This window comes from Triturus cristatus, chromosome 1_1, assembly GCF_964204655.1.
Source record: "Triturus cristatus chromosome 1_1, aTriCri1.1, whole genome shotgun sequence".
Taxonomy (NCBI): domain Eukaryota; kingdom Metazoa; phylum Chordata; class Amphibia; order Caudata; family Salamandridae; genus Triturus; species Triturus cristatus.
Genome location: NC_140579.1, coordinates 77,723,140 through 77,737,995, shown reverse-complemented (window position 1 = coordinate 77,737,995; position 14,856 = coordinate 77,723,140). Strand labels below are relative to the sequence as shown.

The following is a 14,856-nucleotide window of genomic DNA, read 5'->3' as shown; positions in this document are numbered from 1 at the left end:
TATTTCAGTGGCATTGACTGTGTTTCATCTTGTGTTGCTGTGCAAGGTGTCGAAAAAAAATTACTGACAAAACCAGTTGATGTCACAAAGGTGAAACCGGATGGCTTTGCCAATGCTTGGTTAAAGAGAGGATGGAGACTTGAACCATGCCTAAAAAGGCTCTCTACTTCAAATAGGTTGTATAGAGCGCACTTAGTTTGGAGGCCCGTAAACTTAGATCATCTCTCATTATATTTATAACTAGCTATGTCATTGGCCTGGACCAAATGATTTTCAAGCAGTGCCAAATATACGAGGTCTTTGTTCCAAGAAATCTCAGCTCGGTAAGTCAAGGCACCAATGAATTTGCGCGACGGTGTTGATGAATTCACAAGTAAGCTGGTGACATGTATCTAGCCATGAGCTTGCATTGGCTCTTATTTCACCTAGCCATTTTTCCATTGAGGTCCTTTATTAAACCCCATTGAACTTTGGCAAACCCCAAGCAATGCTTTATTAAAAAAATGCACATTTTGCTTCCAAAATACTTTTTGTATTTTAAAAAAAATATTTTTGTCAGTGCCTTTATTTCATCATATACCACATTGTCACCGTTGATGTTACTGGTTTGTTTACATTTTGCAACTATTTGGTACTTCTTAGTTATCTTCTTGGGCAATGTTGCATAAAACACTATTGAGTAAACAATGTGAACTTATAAAATATTGCATACCACTATATCACAAGATAAGTATAAAGCTAAGTATATATTTACTATTCTAAACTCAATCAATCAAAAACCTTTATTCGTTCTTGAAAACAATAGACCGTAAAAGTACATAAAAATATTGCACATAACTGTGAACACACATAGAAGTTTAATATGATGAGAAATAAGTAAGGAATTTTTAAAATACTAAGAGAGAGTTTTGAAGTACAAGACAAAACATGATGGCTAGTACCTCAAATAACCAGGCTGGCTGAACAACGTGACCATATAATTACATTGAAATATTACACATAGCTAAGAGCGCTCAAAGTTCTTAACTCAACATTTAATTTCTGCAATGATGGCGTAGTAGGATGCAATATTGTTTTCATGCAATACATTACACAAGATATAGTGAACCCACATTAAGTTTTGAAGAATGTATGACTGGTTGATTTCACTCATGTAATGAGACAAACGTAATATATTTTCAGAGAACTGTTAAGTATTCTGATTGATTATGTTACACTGAAGTTTTATGAATGTATTGTGAAAAAAACAAACGTTATTGATTCAATTCTCAGTCCAGACAAAACAAACCAGAAGTCAGCATGGTGGCAACAAGTAGAAAAAAAACAGGTCACCCACATCAAAAGCGAAAGCTACCAATTCTTCTGGAAATAACGTTTTCACTATGTCAACTATAAAGTCCCATTTTGTTGCTTTGTCTTTGAAAAATTAAAACACTATTGGCTGGTACGTGATGCCGTCTCAGAATCGCTGGCCGGCATTGCACAATTTCACTGAATGTGCTCCAGCTATGCCACCAAAGGTACTTTTTGGCAAGCAAAAACACTGTATGGGTGAGAAACCTCGAATATAGTGAAGGGTTTTTATCTGGGTGGAAGAAGTGGTGCACAAGAGCGGGCTTAGGTGGTCTCTCCCACACACATGGATATAGCTTCAAACCTAAACAAGCATCTGCAATGCAATCTGTCTCGCATTACTGAAAGTTTGAGCTATTGGTGTTGCTAATAATTATGCAACGCCAATAGCTCAAACTTTCAGTAATGCGAGAGATATTGCATTTTACATTTTCTTTCTATTTATTTATTTGTTTACGCAATCGCGGCACTCGTGCTTGTTGCTTACAAAATAAATAAATAGAAAAAAACATTTGCAAATCAATAGCTCTCGCATTACTGAAAATTTGAGCTCTTGGCGTTGCATTATTATTAGCAATGCCAAGAGCTCAAACTTTCAGTAAGGCGAGACCGATTGCATTGCAAATGCTTGTTCTTAGTTGTTGTGCTTCTGTGCGTTCGGGGTCCTGCTGGTGTGGCTGTTTGGACAGGTAAGGGGGTTGAAGGTGTTGACGTCTATAAGTTGGTCATTGCTGTGCTTTTGTGCCCGGACGTTTTTCCTTTGCCACAGTCTACAGCGCCTCAGTCTGTAACGAGGTGACGCTTGTGTGACACTTGCAGTCGGTCATCCGGCTGTGCTCACCCAGAGACTGTACTTCAGTAGTGCACAACAAAGGAATGTGAGAAAATGACATTGTAAAAAATATAAGGTGTTCATTAGAGAAGTTATCGATGGTCACGCATGCGTGTCTGTGTGTGTGAAGTATTTTGCGGGCTGCATTATTAAAAAGCAGGAAACAGAAAGGCTACTGAAGTCCAGTGTAACCTCGATGATGCTGGTAATTGTCAAGCCTGCTGTTTCTCAAAATGTAAAGGGTCACTTTTTATCAGGCCGTGGCCTCACGTGTGTGGCATGGGCCCTAGAGCAAGGACGGACATGGAGCCCATGGCCTCTGGATGGACAGCGTTCAGTTGCCCCTCAGGCCTCTGGGCCCCAGTGCCACTGCTCCTTATACACCAGTGGGAGCTATGGCTCTGGCACACCACTTGAAACGCTATCTGATATTATTTATTTATTTGTATTTACAGAGCTTGTAGAGCGCGCAGCTACCCAAAAGGGTCTCCCGGCGCTAGAGCAAACAGCAACAGGGTGCATAAGCCCAAATTAGAATCCACTGAGCTCATTAAGAGCAGCTGAAGAGCAATGATTTCAAATTCTTATGGAACTTGAGTAGAGAATGGCAGTTCCTGAGAGCCAAAGGAAGAGAGTGCCAGAGTTTAGGGCCTAAGTATGCAAAGGAGCATCCCTTCATGCGGGCCAGGTGAAACCTGGGCACAGTGCATAGGGTGAGGTTAGCTGATCTCAATGGTCAGGTGGGGAAATAAGTTGACAACAGACCTTTGATGTATGTAGGGGCGAGGCTGTGCCTAGCTAGATTATCGCCCTTCACCTGGTGTTTGCTAGTTTTAGTGCAGGCAGCGTAATATGTGCACCATTGGTGTGTACCTGTGTACATGTGCACAGCCGGCGTCACCCCAATAGCAGAGTATTTTTTTTTTTTTTGTTTCCACCCAGACCCCCTTGGATTAGGCAGGACAGTTTAGGTCTGAGCAGACAGCAGTTTCCCCAAGACTCCTTGCTGTGCGACATGTCGAAACAGGTCTACAGCAGCAGCCAGCGGGTGCAACTTTTCACATCCTACTTTCTGCCTTTCAAAGCCCACTGACTCGGATTGCAGTTTGCATTTTTGTTCAAACGAACATTTCCGGTGAAGGGTTGGGCGTGCCACATTCCTATGGCTAAACACAGGAACAGAAGAGTTCTGCAAAATGTGTTTGTTAGACTTGGAATCTTTTGACGCGTTTCCCCTGAACTTTTGCTTTCTGACCTCCCGTTTTTGACTCTGTTTTTGCTGATGTAGTGTTTCTGCGCACTCTTCTCACTGCTGATCAGTGGTAAAGTGCAAATGCTCCTGTGATAAGTTGTGTTATGGATTGGTGTTTCCATGATTGGATATTTGATTTACTTGTTAGTCCCTAGTAAAGTCCACTGAGTGTGCCAGGGCCTGTGAATCAAATGCTACTAGCGGGCCTGCAGCACTGATTGTGCCACCCATGTGAGTAGCCCTGAAAAGGTAACTCAGACCCGCCATTGCGGAGTCTGTGCGCAGTTTGTAACTGCGATGTCGACTTGGACAGTGCACACACTTGCCAGTCCATCACCTTCCCTTTTCTTACATGTCAGCCACGCCTAAGGTAGGTCCAAGGTACCCCTGTGGGCTGGGTGCAGTGTATGTGAAAGGCAGAACATTCCCTGTTGTCTGTGCAATGTCCTGATAGTAAATTACGGCCAATTTTGTTTTTCGCTATTGCAAGGCTACCTGTTCCCCATAGCACAGAATGGGAAATTTGTTTATAACATCTTATAAACAGGAAATTAGGTAGGAAAATAAAGTTTTGTATTCCTGAAGGGGGAGGAGATTTCCTTGCACCTCAAAGGGCCTAGTCTGCCTCTGACCATGCCGTCTCCCTCTCCTGTCAGGAAATCACACCAGAGAATACAGAACTGGGCACAGACACTCTCTGCCTAAGAGATCAAATGATTTTGGGATATAAATATTGGGGCCCAGGCCCCTGAACTTTAGAACTCTTTTGGACCAAGAAGACTGCCAAGAAGAAGCTATGAGGAGGGACTACCACAATGCTCTGTGCTTTGCTGTGTTGACCTGCAGTGGCTGCTTTGGTCTTGGACTGAACTTTCTGCAATCAACTTTTGTGAGTTTCTCCAAGGGCTTGAGGTAGAGCTTGCCCCCGTACAAGAAGTTTCAGGAACAGCAAAGACTTCAAGCTCTTCTGCCCTCAGCACTGGGAACTGTGTGTTTTGTACTGCAACAGAAGAAAAAGCAACCAGGCGACGTCGACGACGCTGCAGCCAACTCAGTGTCCTGAAGGCACCGCAGAAGGCACCGCGACTCTGGTCTTACCGACGACGCCTGCTGATACCACCGAGCCGCTGCTGGCACCGCGACCTGTGAGACCCACACTCTGTACCGCTTCACTTCAGGACACCCTGGTATCCCAGATGCCGCCGCTCCACGTCAGAATCGACACTGCTGTTTGCACCGTGGTCTAGGGCACCGCTCGTAAAGTTACACAACGCACCGCTCTCATCCCACACTGCAGCCTTGGCCTACAGACTCTGGCGCCATCGACTCCAGTTTGTCTGCCGACGACAGCGCTTCAGCAACGACGCCGCTGCTTGCACCGCAACCTGCCTGCACCGCGACAGGAACTGTATTCACTTCACACTGCGACCCTGGTCTCACCTACGACGTCATCTGACACCGCCACCGAGGCACTGCTCGCACTGCGACCTGAGGGCACAGCACGCCGCACCGCTGCACTTCGCACCGCAGCACCGGACGCCTGCCGACGCAAGCGCTCCTGACTTCAACAGAGAGAAGTTCGATCTGCGACGCGTGTGACTTCGAAGGCCCCGACGACTCCTGCACCGATCTCCGGAACAGATGCCTGCGAACACCGTGCTTTCGGAAGCTCAACGAGAGGTCGCCGATGCCCTGCATTTCTAATAGGTACTGTTTGCGGGTCTTCCCGACACCGTAGCTTGCCCGCGACACCGCGGTCAGCCAGAACTGTTTGGATTTGTTTTCTCACAACGCCATGATATCGATATCAAGGAACTGGTTTTCAAGCATATTTTGATAACCGTAGATTTTTAAGTACTAAATTGTGGATTGTATCGTTTTTGGTCTTGTCTTAAGTATATAACAATATTGGATATTTTTCTAAACTGGTGTGGTGTCCTTTTGTAGGGCTTACACTGTATTACTGTTGGTTATGTGCAAATGGTTTACACGCTGCCGCTAAGATAAGCCTGACTGCTTGTGCCAAGCTACCAAGGGTGTGAGCAGGGGTTATTTTAGGAGTGTAACTCCCTTATCTTGACTAGAGTGATGGTTTCTGCTTGGCTTTGGCACATGTCCTAGCCTACCAAAAATCCCATTTCTAACAGTGCTCTTCTTGACAAAGCATATTTTTTTTAGATTAAAACGCAATTTGTTTAAGTTTTGGCATTGCCAGCAGCAAATCACATCACCTAGAATATATTGAAGGGACAGGCAGTGGTGTAGCAGAAACTGACCCCCTCCTGCCCCGAAATGTGACGACGGGCCCCTCAGTCTCCCTTATCTCAAAGAAATATATATATATTTTTTTTTTTCACTGAAAATAACCTTAGGTTTCAGGGACGATATAGTTAGAAATTAGCATTTAAAAAAACTAAATTCACTGAAAAACCCACAGGTTTCAGGGACGTTATAGTTAGAAATTAGCATTTAAAAAACCTTTAAAATTCAATGAAAAAACCATAGGTTTGAGGGAAAGTACAGTTAGAAATTGGCATTTAAAGACCATAGAAATAAACTAAAAAAAACACAGGTTTCAGGGACGTTATAGTTAGTTGGACATTTCACTCGCACAAAACCAGAGAAATTCGGCCGTTATAGTTAGCTCAGCTAGCTATAACTCACGCCCCCGCAATGCACTGCAGATGACGTCACATATTACATCATTTATGACATGGCCAGTGACATCACTTGTGTTAAATATATCTTAAAAGGGACTTACCGCCCACTCTATTGCTTTCATTGGTTTGTGTGCTTGCGACTTACTTTTGCTCTGTTTCTATTGGCTGTAGCACACTGTTTCCTCATCCTGTGCTTCTTTTATCAGTTTCCCTTCACCAAATTACGGTTTCCATTTGCTTTCGCATTCCAGGTCGTGGCTTGCCCAGCCCTCCCACCACCTCACTCCTGTCGCCTCTTCTCTCTTTCCTCCAGTAGCCGCCTCCAACTGTCCTTTTTATTATTTTGAAGTATAGCACCCCATCAGACGCCCGCATTTGTTTTCTATATTTTTTGCAATTAAATATAATGCAAACCCGATTGCAACACTTTACACAAGCATCAGTTGCATTACAAATGGACACGTTCATTTTTGGCAATGAGACATTTAAGTGAGCCTCCTTTTGAGGCCTGAACCCAGTTCCCCAGCTTCAAATGTGGCCCCCTACAGCCGGTACGCCACATATTTGCATGTTCAGCTCGTACTGTACTAAATTTATTGAGCAAGAGGCACTTTTCCAGTTGTGCGTGTTATTGACTTATTTCATATGTGTAGTGTGTACATGGGGTGAGCAAGGCGGGGGACTAGAATTTGTGAGGGTTGTTGACTTCTTTCTGCTTCTTATCGAGTGATCTAGCAGTCAGTGGTGGTTGGGGCTAGCAACGCTTTCCAGCCCTTTAAATGCGGGCACTGCCCACAGACGAGCGTTAAAACAAGAATAAGGACGTATGTCTTTGGTGCTAAAACAGTGATTTTTACTTATTTTTTTTTATTGATCTTTTATTAAATCGCTGTTGTGGTTTTTTGCACAGATAGTTTTTTTTATGCAAAGCAGAGTTTTTAATCTCACTTATGGGATTTTACTTTCAATCTCGAACCATAATTCAGGTTCTTCCTGGCTTTTTCTTTTTATTTCGTATGAGTGGTGTTTACATGGGGAGAGCAAAGCGAGGAACTTGAATTTGTGAGGGCTGTTGACTTCATCCGGCGCTCCTTTCTGCTTCTCATCGAGCGCTCTAGCGGTTGGTGGTGGGCGGGGCTAGCAGAGTATTTTTTCCTGTAATATATACCTTATCCAAAGTGAACATTTACCTGTGGGTGCTGCTATTAATCATCCATACGCCCGCCAGACAACGAAAATGTGAAACAAAAAAATTGACTGCTTTCTTTTAAACATGGGTCTTTCTAAATAATATTTGCACAGCTGTGCGCATTTAAAGTATGCTGTGGTTTAAACAACAATTTATGCTATCTCATTTTATACTAGCAGCACACAATGTAAAAGTTTTTGAGAGCTATTGCATTTCTTCATTTTGGGGGCGCACTAACTCGTTGTTACAATTCTAACAGGGAAATATATTGGCTACTGATACATTACACACATCCTCTTATGCCCAACAGTAAAATCGCCACACAGAAACACATTGCAAATAGTATATTTTAGGATTAAAACACTGCTCCAAATTTTTTTAGCATGCTGAATATTTCTTTTACAAGCCTATACTTCATACTAATCTTCTCCTTCTTTCTAAAACACAATATCATACAACTTTTCCTGCCGGCGTACAATATGTGAGCATTTTTTGGAGAACACATTTCACAAAATATATTTGGGGTCCATAAATCACTAGAAATCTATATAACACATTTCCTTTCTTTATTTCATATATTTATCTAACTTCGTCACATTTATTACATGAAGTGTATCCTCCTTGGGAAAGTTGTGCATGAATTCAAGTAGACAAGGAATCTTCACTCTTTGATAGGAGTTTATTCCAGCCAACAGGATATACAAGTATACAGGTGTAGAGGGCTCAAGGTGGCTGCTCCAACTGCTAGAAAAGCAATTCCATCCTCTAACCCAAACATTCCAAACATGTAATACATGGAATACTTAGACAAGTACAAAGTAACGTTCTAACATTTATATGTAAAAGAAGTGCACTAAGAATGAATGCATAGACACCACATATCTCCCTCCTTTTTACAAAAAGAGAAAATTACACATTTGACAAAAATTGTGAACAAAGATCCTTATTTAACATACCTACTGGGAATTCTCCTAAATCTCGAACTCCTTCTGACCTCAGGAGAACTTTCACCAATATTTACAACTGGATTGTAAACAGGATTGGATCTGGCCAAACGACCAAAATTCCACCATTGACCATTCTCTAATTTTGCAGAGTTACCTCTAATAATGACTACACGTGCAGGATCCCTAAACTTTGATTTCCCTTTTTGCAGTAACAAAGGATCCTTGACACGAACAAGATCACCAACAACAAATTTGACTTATTTCTTGGAGACAGGCACGAAAAGTTTATCACATCTCCTAACACTTGCTTCATCACTGCGATTTTTGGCAATGAGTGAATTCTCTGCAACATCACATTTATTATCCAAGCAATTCAACTTCCAAAACGGATTGAGCGTAGATACCACTTTCCTCCCTCTCATCAATTCAAAAGGAACACAACCAGATACAGAGTGAGGAGTAGTCCTATATGCCCACACTACATCTCTAACAGCAGACTCACAGTCTACTCTAGCTTTGATGGCACTCTGAATGCATTCAACTAGCACCCTATTGAATCTTTCATCTTTGCCATTTGCTTGAGGAAAGTATAAAGGAGTGCGCAAATGTTTGATGCCCATCTTTGTCAGAAATTCTTGCATGAGTTGTGAAGTAAACTGAACCCCATTATCTGTAAGTAATTCCTCCGGTGTGCCCTCTCTGCTGAACACATCCTGAAGAAATTTAATGACAGATTTTGTGTTTGGTTCAGAAACACCTCTGACCTCTACCCACCTGGATAAATGATCAATTAAGACTATGAAATATCTCATACAATTGGGTAGTACATGAAATGGTCCAAGTAAATCTACTGTGACCTTTTGCCACACTCTATTGGGAGAAATTGAAGGTTTGGGAGACGGAGAACTTGTGACCAAATGTTTGTCACTGTACAAACACTGTGTACAATTAACAACAAGTGCTTCCACATCTCGATCAACCGATGGCCACCCAAAATCATTGCGAACTTTGCGCTTGGTGGCAGTCATACCCAAATGACCTGAATGTGCCGTTTCTAGGATTCTTTGTCGAAGGCAATTTGGGGGAATCAATTTACCTTCTCTGACTAAGAGATCACCTTCCAGAGATAACTCATTTGCAACCTTACAAAATGGTTGTAACTCAGGTTCAACAGATCTTTCCTTAGGCCAACCTTTCACTACAAATTCCATAACTTGTTTGAGTACTGCATCACTTTCTAATGCTTTATGCCACTCTACCATGTCAGAACAGATTACAGTGTCATCAATGCTGGCAATTATACACTCTTCAATGTCATCTTCTGAAACATTAGACTTGTCCACCTGCACAGGATGTCTGGATAAAAAGTCAGCTTTAATATGTTTTCCTCCAGCTATGTATTGTACTACAAAATTGAATTCCAACAGCTTTGTGGATAGCCTGGCTAACCTAGCAGTTGCTTTTTTGATTTTGTTGCCAGAAAGGATGTCTACTAAAGGCTTGTGATCGGTTCTCAAACAGAATTTTCTCCCCCACAAATATGGTTTGAATTTCTCAATTCCCCATACACAAGCAAGTAATTCTTTTTCGATAACTGAATATCTCAGTTCAACATCTTTCATGCGTCTGGATGCAAAACCAATTGTAAGCTCATTGTTGCCAGACATTTGCAATAATACAGCACCCATGCCATAAGAACTGGCATCCACAGTAACAAAAGTATCCCGCCCTTCCACGTATGCTTGAAGAGCAGGTGCAGAAAGAATGCTCTCTTTAATGCGCTGAAAATGATCTTGACAGGTGGCTGTCCATATAAAATCCGAGTTTTTCTTTAAAAGACTTCTGAAACATTCAGTGAGACTTGCGAAGTTCTTTATAAACTTGGAATAAAATTCGCAAAGTCCAATGAATGATCGAAGTTGATCTTTGTCAATAGGGTGAGGTGCATTGACAATACCATCCACAATGCTGGGTTTAGGTTTAACACCATCCTTGGAAAGAACGTGTCCTAAGTATTCAATTTCATTTACTAGAAAGATGCATTTATCTTCTCTGACAGTAACATGATTGTTTTGCAATAAGGTAAGTACTTTTTCAAGTACCATGTTGTGTTCTTCTTTTGAAACAGTGTGCACCAAAATGTCATCTTGAAACACAACTACATTGGGAATATCTTTGAATAGGTTACTCATGACTTTCTGAAATACAGAAGCAGCTGACACCAAGCCAAATGGCATCCTACGAAACTGGAAAGTACCATCAGGTGTAACGAAGGCCGTGAGGTGCCTTGATGACACATCCAGTTCCACCTGATGATACGCAGCTCGTAAATCTAGTTTGGAAAACCATTTGGATTGGCCGACAGCGGTGATTAGATCTTCAATGCGGGGTAAAGGATAGTTCTCTACCCAAATCGCATTGTTAATAGTGCGCAAGTCAATGCATAGACGAAGTTCGCCATTTGTTTTCTTGGCCAAAACAATCGGAGAAAGCCATAGGGTGGCATCTACTTTCTCTATAATGCCATCCTTTTGCATACTGTTCAACATAGCCGACAGTTCACCTCTAACACTGTGAGGAACTTTGCGTAGTTTATGCTTGACTGGTTGCGCACCTTCCTTAACCTTGATGGTGTGGTAAAAAAAATTAATCAAGCCAATTTTATCAGAAAAAACATTTTTAAATTTCTCTTTCCAAGTTGAATGGTCAGAAACTGAATTGGTAAGAGAAACGGGATATTTATGACCAGGTTAAATGATCATCCCAAATTCTGCTTGGTGCCACCACCCCAGAACATTAATACCTTTGTAAGCCACATAAATTTTACCATGAATGGTTTTAGTTTCAAAAGTGATGTTGCCACAGAAGTATCCTGCTAAGTCAATCCTGCTGCCTTCAAAAGCGGTAGTGACAACATCAGGAGGTAATAACACTTTGTGAGACCAGCTTTGTTTATACTTGTCAATAGAAATAATAGTAATTCTTGCACCCGAATCTATGAGTAGAGGAATGTTGATATTATCAATGAAAATCTGAACTAAAGGATCAGAAATTGTGTTCTCGGAATGTACATTATTAATGTCAATGCAATCTACTGCTAACATTAATTCTTCAAATTTGTTTTCTACAACATCAGTGTCAACATCAGAATCTTGAACCAGTCTGATAGGGTGGAGTTTTCCTCCTCTACAAACATTGCCAAAGTGACCAATTTTCTTACATTTCCAGCACTCTTGTGCTGCAGCTGGACAATTTTTAAAACTTGAAACATGGGAATTTGAACCGCACCTAAAACATACAATTCTGCCGCGACCAAAAGACGTACCTCTGAAACTTCTAAAATTTGAGAAAGCGCCTCTGGTTTTGTTGGTTACAGTATCATTTGTGTGTGATGGTTTTGTTGACAAAGCACAAGTGGTTGAGGGCAAAGGTTGAGTTTGCAAAATTTTTGAATCGCATTCAGAGGTTTCAATACTCTTTGCTATATCAATAGCTTCATCTAATGAAGGATTTCTACAGGATAACAACCTTTGTTGAATTTTCTTTGAATAACATCTAGATACTAATGGATCTCTAATTAATTGTGATGTAAAATGATTAATTGTGATGTAAAATGATCAAAATCACAGTAGCTGGCCAAAACTTTTAAAGCTGTTATGTGTCAATGGACTCATTGGGACCTTGGATGCGTGTAAAAAATTTGTGACGATGAACAACTAAATTAACTTTTCCCTCATAATAAATAGTTAATTTTTTGACAGCCAGCTGATATTCATCTAGATCACCTAAATCTTGGCCCAAATATACTGGTAAATGATCAAAAACATTTTGCCCTTCAACACCTAAGTAATAATACATAAGACTACGTTTTCTTTCTGGTTTGAATTTCAAACCATCAATAGCACCTATGTAGGCTTCAAAGGATCTGAACCAAAGTCGCCATTTTAGAGGTGGTTCCCCAGGGTCCTGTAGAAATAAAGCGGGAGGCGTAACGGTTTGCATGATGTAATCTGTAAATAAATGAACTAGGGCAGTTGTACCTGTAAATGGAAATGAATAATTAAATGGTAAACATGGAACAAATATTGACAATGTGATACAAAAAGCGTTGTTGATGGCTGTGCTTCAAATGTCAATCAGCAAAAACCCCCCCAAAATTGTTTTTTTGTTTTTTTTTACATGAGGAAAAACTCAAGCATATAGAGTGTTAATTGTTGATGAAGGGAAATGAAAAAAAATTATCCAACAGATGGCGCTGTGACAAAAGATAATGAAATCAAGGAGTGTAGTAGTTCTTGTTATGGAGCACTTCCTTTGAAAATGCAGTTGAACAAGTCTATGGTCACACTCCAGCTGTGAATCTGAAAGGAGTGGATATCCGTGAAGAAAAAACAAGGTAAAAGATAATATGCAGAGTAGTAGTCAAGAGCTGTATTTACTTATTTTGAAAGTAACTTGTTTGTTGGCAAAGCAAGGAAAACTAGACGTTTAATTCAAAGTGTGTATGCCTTTTAAAAGCAAATGTATTCAAAGAGCTGTTTAATACTTGGCTGTTGAACTTGGAAACGGGATGAAAAATGGACAAACGTGTGAAAAGACAATGACTGTGCCTTCGCTTCTGAATTAACACGTTAAATAAAAGCAAGGAAATGTGGAAATAAAGGCTTTCCCTTCACGCTAGATTGAGCTTGTTGAAGGGAAACACTTAAAAAGATTAATGGCTTTCCCTTCACGCTTGGGAGAACAAGTCACTTAAGGACGGGTGTTTATCTTTAATTGTTGTTTACTTAGAGATGACACTGGGCAGAGCGCGCTGAAGTCGAAGTGCTGGTGATTGACAAAAGGTAGATTCCAGACTTGAGAGCATGCACTAGAGCACTTGTGCTGTTTAGAAGGTCTAATTGAAGGTAAAAAACGAGCGCGCTGCAGGCTGAGTGTTGAATGTTGACAGTGGAAGAATTCCAGACTTGAAAACACACTCTAGAGCTCTCGCGCTGTGTGGAAGATTTAATTTAAAGATAAACAACGATGCGCTGCCAAAGTTTACTTTGAAATCGTTGATGCTCTTTAATTGAAGCGCGCAATGCTTGACTTGCACTATGAAAGTCTATGCTTTGAAGCTCGCGCTGAGAGGTAAAGGCTTAAAAAGATTTATTTACTTTCAAGTCTTTAATCACGAAGCTCGCGCTGAGACGTGTAGTCTTGGAAAGATTTGTTTACTTTCAAGTCTTTGATCACGTACTTCGTACAGCTTTATCAAAGCATATCAGGAAATGGTTTTAACGCGCATCAGAATAATTGGATAGTGAGAGTTTAAAACAACACGCTTATTGTTGAAAGTACTGAAATGAATCTTGTGCAGGCAAATAATTGTAATTGAGTGACAGGGGGATGTCACAGGAAAACGATTTGGCCTGAAATGAATCCTTGAGCCCTCAGAAATAACAAAGAGATTACAGTACCTTATTGAAGTGGGAAAGAATAAAGTCCATTTTCTCTCAGATTTTGAAGTAGAAGAAAAATAAAATTATTCATCCCAAGCTTGTCGCCAATTTTGAAGTGTATCCTCCTTGGGAAAGTTGTGCAGGAATTCAAGTAGACAAGGAATCTTCACTCTTTGATAGGAGTTTATTCCAGCCAACAGGATATACAAGTATACAGGTGTAGAGGGCTCAAGGTGGCTGCTCCAACTGCTAGAGAAGCAATTCCATCCTCTAACCCAAACATTCCAAACATGTAATACATGGAATACTTAGACAAGTACAAAGTAACGTTCTAACATTTATATGTAAAAGAAGTGCACTAAGAATGAATGCATAGACACCACATTACATTAAACCGCACATGTGCTGTGCAGAGATAACAGACATCCCTCTTTAAACACATATGTAGTGAGTAAGACGTTGGGCGAAGCACAATTGTTGAAGTTATTCTTTATTGTAGATTAAGGTGCTGCACAGCAGCCGGCAGAAGGAAACATCAGGCAGCAACTGTACCAACATATTCATACCAAGGTTCTTAATTCTCTAGTGGAATACTAAAACCAAAATGGCCACTACACAGCGAAGACGTAACCATACATAAAATACTTCCAAAATGGCGCTTAGAATTTGCGTGCATGAAACGACTGGTGCTCAGACCTTCGCAATGCCGGTGCCGCTATTTTAAATAAACATTTAACAGTACCTCACAGTCCCCAACAAGAGAGTATGTGGTCCTCACAAATCTTCCTTCAACTGTCGTCGTTCTTAAGACATATGTGACAGCGTCGCAGGACCGTACAGCAGGACAGAGGCTCAGACGGAGACCGTGGGTTCAGTAGTCACCTGAAGATTGTAGCCATCAATTTTGTAGTGAGTAAGACGTTGGCGGAGCACAATTGTTGAAATTATTCTTTATTGTAGATTCAGGTGCAGAGGCCGGCAAAGTTCTCAATTCTCTAGTGGAATACTGTAACGCCCTGAACGTCTCAGGATCGTTTAACAGACACGATAATGAGAACGCAACCACTTGTGAAGGTTTAGTTATTTTAATGAAGGCAAAAATAATACAAGGAATAAACAAAGGTTATAGTCACTGGAATCCTCCAGGCTAAGTACGTTACCAGCCCACAGCACGGATGG

The 14,856-nt window shown here is 41.0% G+C and overlaps 1 protein-coding gene across 2 annotated transcripts in view; it reads left to right on the top strand.

Moving 5' to 3' along the window:
* The first annotated feature begins 12,561 nt into the window (after positions 1–12,561).
* Positions 12,562–14,856, top strand: part of LOC146869490 (uncharacterized) — a 117,572-nt gene continuing 115,277 nt past the window's right edge. Inside the window, exon 1 of one of the 2 annotated variants that reach the window (XM_085599941.1) lies at positions 12,562–12,629. The gene's annotated coding sequence lies outside the window, so the exon portion shown is untranslated. The remainder of the gene's footprint in view (positions 12,630–14,856) is intronic. The other variant, XM_085599943.1, reaches the window with a different exon arrangement.